This window comes from Manis pentadactyla, chromosome 4 (assembly GCF_030020395.1).
Source record: "Manis pentadactyla isolate mManPen7 chromosome 4, mManPen7.hap1, whole genome shotgun sequence".
NCBI lineage: Eukaryota > Metazoa > Chordata > Mammalia > Pholidota > Manidae > Manis > Manis pentadactyla.
In genome coordinates this window covers 128,973,625-128,980,291 of record NC_080022.1, presented here as the reverse complement: position 1 = coordinate 128,980,291, position 6,667 = coordinate 128,973,625, and the positions used below count along the sequence as shown (strand labels likewise).

General features: G+C 42.5%; 1 long non-coding RNA gene across 1 annotated transcript; it reads right to left on the bottom strand.

Annotated features, from left to right (window-relative positions):
- Positions 1 to 3,419: 3,419 nt before the first annotated feature.
- On the bottom strand, positions 3,420 to 5,407 carry LOC130683437 (uncharacterized). The gene is made up of 3 exons (XR_008997158.1): positions 4,535 to 5,407; positions 3,743 to 3,850; positions 3,420 to 3,577 (listed from the first exon to the last, which is right to left on the bottom strand). It is a non-coding gene; the product is annotated as an uncharacterized LOC130683437 (long non-coding RNA).
- Positions 5,408 to 6,667: the final 1,260 nt, after the last annotated feature.

The following is a 6,667-nucleotide window of genomic DNA, read 5'->3' as shown; positions in this document are numbered from 1 at the left end:
GAGACAATGCCCAGTGCTGGCCAGGCTCTCACACCAGGGTACCACGTGAGCACTTTCCTATCATTGTTCAGCTGACTGATAAACTTGATATGTTTGTGTGGGATGACATAGGAGCTCAATTGCCATCTGGGGTCTTTGCTGAGAAAATGCACTATATGAGTTACAGTCAACACACAGTGGACACTTCAGACACAAATGAGCTAGGGAGTAATGCTAAGTTTATTTAAAACAAGGGACACCTGAAGTTAGTTTGGCACCTGTATGACAAAAAGAACACATGAGCTCACTGGTACTCTCTGCCCTGCTTCCCACAACAGAAGTCCTTCTCCAGAGGCCTATCCGAAGTTCTTCCCATGAGTAGCAACTGGGGCTAATTCTTCCCGCTTAAAGCTTCCCAGATGGCACCTCTACAATGAGGTCTCCAAGTGACACATTTTTCCCCAAGAGGTGCAAAAGAAGGAACTTTCAGAAGGATGATGAGTATCTTTCTCCTGATACAGAAGCAAGAAATTAAACCAGTATGAAATCCAATCCAGAGGCTTAGAATGTCCTCCAAGTCCAAAACCACACCAGCATAGGTACTCCCCTCTCCAATCCACCAGAAAGAGAACAGGGATAGACGTTAACAAATGCAGCCTCCCTGGAGGATGCTAAGGGTTTTAAATGGACCAGAAGATGGAAAATGGCTGTGAGAGCTTGGCTATTGAAAGGACTTCTTTCCTAAGTGCGATCTTTGATGCTTATCAAGGCTCGAGCTCTAGCTGAAGCTTTTCCCACAGCGGGTGCACTTATAAGGCTTCTCTCCAGTGTGAACCCTCTAATGTCTATTAAAGTTGGACCGTTGAATAAAACTTTTCTCACAGATGGGACATTTATAGGGCTTCTCTCCTGTGTGGATTTTCTCATGGTGGCGCAATCCTGAGAAGTCACTGAAGCCTTTCCCGCAGTAATCACACTTACAAGGTTTCTCCCCCGTGTGAATCCTTTGATGCTTCACAAAGTCTGAACTCCGAAGGAAGGCTTTTTTGCAGGTGGGACACTGAAAGTACGTCTCTCCGGTGTGACTTCTTTGGTGAAAAACAAGCTGAGAATTCCTGTAAAAGGTTTTCCCGCACTCCCTGCAGGTGGGGAGTTTCTGGGCCATGGGGGCTCTCAGCTGCCCTCTAGGGGAGGTCTCTCTCTTCTCTTCAAGCCACAGCACAGACAGTTGTCCCGGATGAGCATGAGGCAAATGCGTACTACCCAGAGGTAACATCCATGGAATATACATTTCCTCCCAGTCTTTATTTAACCTATATGTATGCAAGTCTGACATAATTGATATCATATTGTATATACAGTTTGGTATCTGGCTTTGCAGCATTTAAATTGCAAATGGTGGTATTTATCATTTTCACATGGATTCTCCCATTCACAAGCAACATAAAAATTCATGAAATGCACTGATTTACTAAGGTGTTAGTGGAAAAGTGAGCTCCTTGATCTATACTTGAATCTAGCATTCACTTGAGCTTCATTAACTCACATAACAGGGAAAATTGTGTTATCATGAATTAGGTTTCCAGCTATTACTACTTACAGTGCAAATAGTAAAGATTTTTATTTTGCTGGTAGTATTTATTTTCAACTATTATAAATTACTCTATGAATATCTAAAGAACCTATTTACCATCCCTTCTTGTATTCATGTCTTTCAAGTTATTTGCTACAGATCCACGAATCTGCCAGAGAATTAGACCTGAACTTCTTAGTTCACAAAACTTCAGAATATTCCTCTCAAATGGCAAAAGTAGTTTCTCATGTCTTTAAAGAAGTCTTAAAAATGTCATGGTCCATCATGGAGATGTCATAATAAACACATAATAATATTTCTATATCAGTATCCCACTATTTTAGTGATTTGCCTTTTTAAAACAACAGACTCATAATAGTCACATATTGATGAAGCAGTCTTCTTTCAATGCCTCGTTACTATTCTTGCAGCTTTTTGACATTTACACCCCTGCTGGCCTGATTTAATTATGAGCTCTTCTCTGGTAGATCAAACAAAACAACACATATGGTCTCTCTGTGACTTCTGTCCCATGGTCTCATCCCAATCTGGAGACTGCCTAACTGCTGTAGCTTTCAGATTGGCCCAGTCCTTTCCCACCTTACTGCTCACTTCCATAGCAGCCCAGGGCTTGTCCCTGCACAGCTGGACTCCTGCACCAACTTCCCACAGGGCTCCTCTCCTCCACATGTTTCCTCCCAGTCTCCTGCACTTGGCTCCTCAACCTCTCTTCTTCCCACATACCCTCTCTCTCAAGAACCTACGATGGCATTTCTTTACCTTATCAAGGCAGGCTGGCTTTGTAAACTCTCCATTCTGGTTCAAGGTAAGCTCTAATGGGGCCCAGTCAGCAGGTGGGATAAGGGAGGGGGGGAGAATGAGTAGGAATACATGAGCTATAGGTCACAAATAAAAACCTACAACAAAGAAGATCTCTGTGCCTTTCACTCAATTTTGCTGTGAATCTGAAACTGCTCTAAAAAATAGTCTATAAAACAAAAATCCTAGTGCACAATCTTTAAAGCAGTATTTTCAAGCTTTTCTGTCTGCTACCTACAGCAGGAAATATATTTATAATGAAACATAATGCATACAACATATTTGGGCCAAAAATTTCCTGAAATACTTCCTACCCTGACATCTAGTATTGTCTATTTGCAATCTGATATTTTCTATTCCATGTTATCATTTCACTTTTTAAAATGCTGGTTACAACCTATAATATGATTTTACAACACACAAATTAGTTGTGAAATGAAGTTTGAAAAATACTGCTCCAAAGGAATCCTTGTGAAATAGTATTACGGTAAATATATCACTTAAAAATAAAATCATATATATCATTTGATATTTGCTCTCTCTGTAGTATATTAGCAAAGGAAGAGAACTAATTAGAACCCACTGGGGAGAAAGATGGCTTGTCATGTAATTCTCATCCTTGATCCTTTTATTCCTGCATGGTCCTGGGTTCTTTTGTATATGCAACAGAGAGTGTGTGTGTGTGTGTGTGTGTGTGTGTGTGTGTGTGTGTGTGTGTGTGTTTGATAGTTAGGTTTCACATAACTGCAGTGTTTTAAAAAGAGTGAAGAAGACAGTAGTTTTAAAAGGGCATAAGGGGTGATTGTTACATTACATCAGAACAAGTTCATATTTCTTCTTCCCCAGTCTTAAGGGACAAGATTTATATGAAGAATCTGTCATTCTTGCTGTTTAATAACTGTGAGGTGCATGGAGATTAGCTAACACATGCTTTTCTGTTTATTTTGTCTTACTTTGTTGACGGTGGGTTGGTAACTATTCATTACAACCAAAATACGTAAAGACAAATAAGAGTTCAGAAGGGCGACAATATTTGTGACACATCTGTTTCTGTAATGGGATCTATTTGTATCTTTAGTGGGCTTGATCTGTTCTGATCTTTACTCTCTCTGAGAAAGAAACTGTCACATCACAGCAGACAAGACTGACGGCAGCAGATCCAATGTGTGGTCCTTCTTCCATGATTAAGTATGTGTGTCAATAGCCCTACAGACAGAGATGAGGAGACCCGAACTTGGTATTCACATGGGACTGACCAGATCATGGAGTGTTAACCAGTGTGATAGAAATCAAGTCCTAATACCTCTCCACCATCTCCAATTTACTGACAGGAGGCCAGAGACAGTTCAGGCCCAGTGAAAGCTCACTCACCTATGCAGGTGGGCCTCGGGATTTTCTCACTGACATGAAAGTGCCGTCCTGCCAGCTCATCCCCATACTCTGTTAAATTAGTCGGATCAGGCTTAGAACTGGAAATGCCTGACACAGAGAGATAACATGTGGGTCCAGATGAACAGGGAGGACTAGGCACCAAGCTGTGTCTTCCAAAGGCACACCCTGGGCGTGAGATGGAAACTGAAGGCTCTGGAGACCACTTAAAGAAACTGATCTACAAGGATGTGCAGAGCTTCTCAGACACCAGTACTCACAAGATGACCAGGATATACAGTGAAAGCCATAAAAAGAAGTCTGGGCGGGTGACCAGGAGGGCCTGCAGCCCACCAGGCAGGCTTGTCCAAGGCTCACGATTGGGACCCCAAGAAGGGTGGGTTGGGACAGTGTGGTTCAGTAGAAAAGAATGCAGACTCAAGAGCCTGCCACACTGAGTGCCACTGTGACTCAACACTCAAGAGCCACGTAACAGAGAGCAAGGGACCTCACCTGACATCCACTTTCATCGCCTGTAAAACGGCGACACCATTGCCCATCCCATGGGGCACAGGAGTTAGCTTGTGTCATGCACCGATGGCAGCTCATGGGCACAGAACACTTTCAGGGCAAGGAAGCTGCAGGGCTAACCCCACTATCTCCAGTTTCCAGCCCTGTCTCTGAGAACTCCCTTCAGCCAGGGAACTTGAAGCACAACAGCTGTTTCCAAAAGTGCACAGAAAATGTCTAACCATTTTTTTCATCTCCTTCCACCAAGCTGGCGTGCTCCCTTACCTCCTGAGACCATTTTCCCATAGGTCTCCAGCATGAGATCCCAGTATTGCTCCTTCTGAGTGGAATCCAGGTGCCTCCACTGCACCTAAAAAAAAATACAACACAGTGACTCCAGTGGAGGGCCTTGAACTCTGCCTTCCCCGCCGACAGGGAAGCTGGGAGGAAAGAGATGTGCCTCGGATCCCAGCCAGCAGAGATCTGCAAGATCACAGGAGGGGTTCAAGGGAAGAGGCCAAGGGGAAAACTACATCAGTATTTCTTACCCTTTCTGGATTTCTTTAAATTGTATGTGTTTAAGAATGGACAACACAGAGAAGACAGGAACTTTTTCTACACTGTCCTTTTCTTTTTTTAACTCTTTTAGTCCTTATAATTGAGGTCTTTGAACAGTTGAGAGTCTAATATTCCCAATATTTCATTAAAATTGGGAAATTCAAGAGGGAAAAGAAATGTTAAAAAGCAATTTGTTGCAAAAGCAAATGCAAATCAGCAAAATGGTGGGAAGAATCAACAATTAAGTCGACTGAATTATAAGCCTCCAAAATGATGATTGGCAGGTGCAGAGCAGAGAGAGGCATGGCCAAACACACTTGGAATCTCCCAGTAGTCCTGGTTTTAGGGTCTAATATTAAATCAGTTGTCCACCCAGTTAATAGGAAATTGATGGGTTCTCTGGAGTGAGGTGTCCCTCAGTTCTCCCCCAAATAGGCCCTTCCTTCTTCTCCTATGGAACTGGAGACTGTAGCGTGGGAATGCTGGGAAGCCTATTGAATTAGCATCTCCTTTTGCGAATTTGAATTTCTATCATCCCACCAAGGAGCTGACTGTCAGAAACTGTTTATACAGGAATGATTGACAGCATAGTCTTTGTAGTCAGACATAGAGGGTTTAAGGGCTAGCTCTGCTACTTTCTAGTTGTGTGATCTTTAAACAAGGGAGTTAAAAGCCTCAGTCCTCACCTAATTATAGTACTGAACTCAAATAGCTGTCATGAGGCTTAACAGAATTTAGGCAAGTGTCATTTGTTTACAAAGCACATTGCACTTTCCATTCATATCATTCATACAGCTTATTAAACAATTTGGGATATGCATATGTCTGTGTGTATGCATGTGCATACACATAGGTGCTTGATTAATAGTTGCCTCTACTAGCATGTAAGTTCCAAGAGAAGAGGACTCTCCATTGTACTTTCCAGTCCCTGGGACCCTGACCAACAGAGAATAAGCAGTCAACATACATTGTCCAGGTGAAATAAAACCCTCAGCAGTCAGCCCTCAGTAGGTGATTTATGTTGGGAGAAGCAGCATATGCATCTATGTGATGCTCAGTCTCTCTGACTCAGCCCCGAGGGTTTGCAGAGAGAATTAAGGGATTCTGTACACTCTCAGGAACCCCAAAGTTGACAGTCACCTATTATTGTCATGAAGGATGAGAATATAGGGAGCAGAAACAAAGAGAGAAGAAGAGGAAGTCATTCTCCTCTCATACACAATATACCACTCAGAGAGGCCATGCTCAGGCTAATTCAAGCCTGCCTTGTAACATATCAAGGGAAGTGGGAATGGCTGAAAAAGAATGGAGATAGCAAAAAGTCTCTTATTATCAGATAATAAGCAAAATTTTGAAAAAGAAAGAGGGATGGGATATTTTAGGGTGAAAAAGATGAAAATGTGAAAGTAATCTCAATATATATGACTAAATACGGAACTATTACCTGAAACCATATTTTAAATATGAATTTTAATTTTAATGTTTAAACTCTGAATTGTTAGCACCTTATTTTGTTAATCTGTGAATGAAGTTACCTTAACAACCTCCTGAAAATAAACCAGCTTGAGCAAACACTGCTGAACACAGGGGTTCTGTCTTGGTGGTCAGAACACACAGACCCTTGGTCCGGCACCGGAAGAGGAAAGGATGGATGTGCCAAGCATGGCGATATCTGCTTGGCTGCCTGGCTTGCTGGGCACGGGGCCTAGTCCACGGGCACCATAATGGCAGCTACCAAGTACAGTACAAAGCAGGAAAAACACAGCCACCAAAATCCCCAAGGGCCACAATCTTTTCTTCCAAAAATAGTTAAACCTTCCTAAAGCCAGCTTTCCAGAGGTATCTTCCTCATTTTTAACT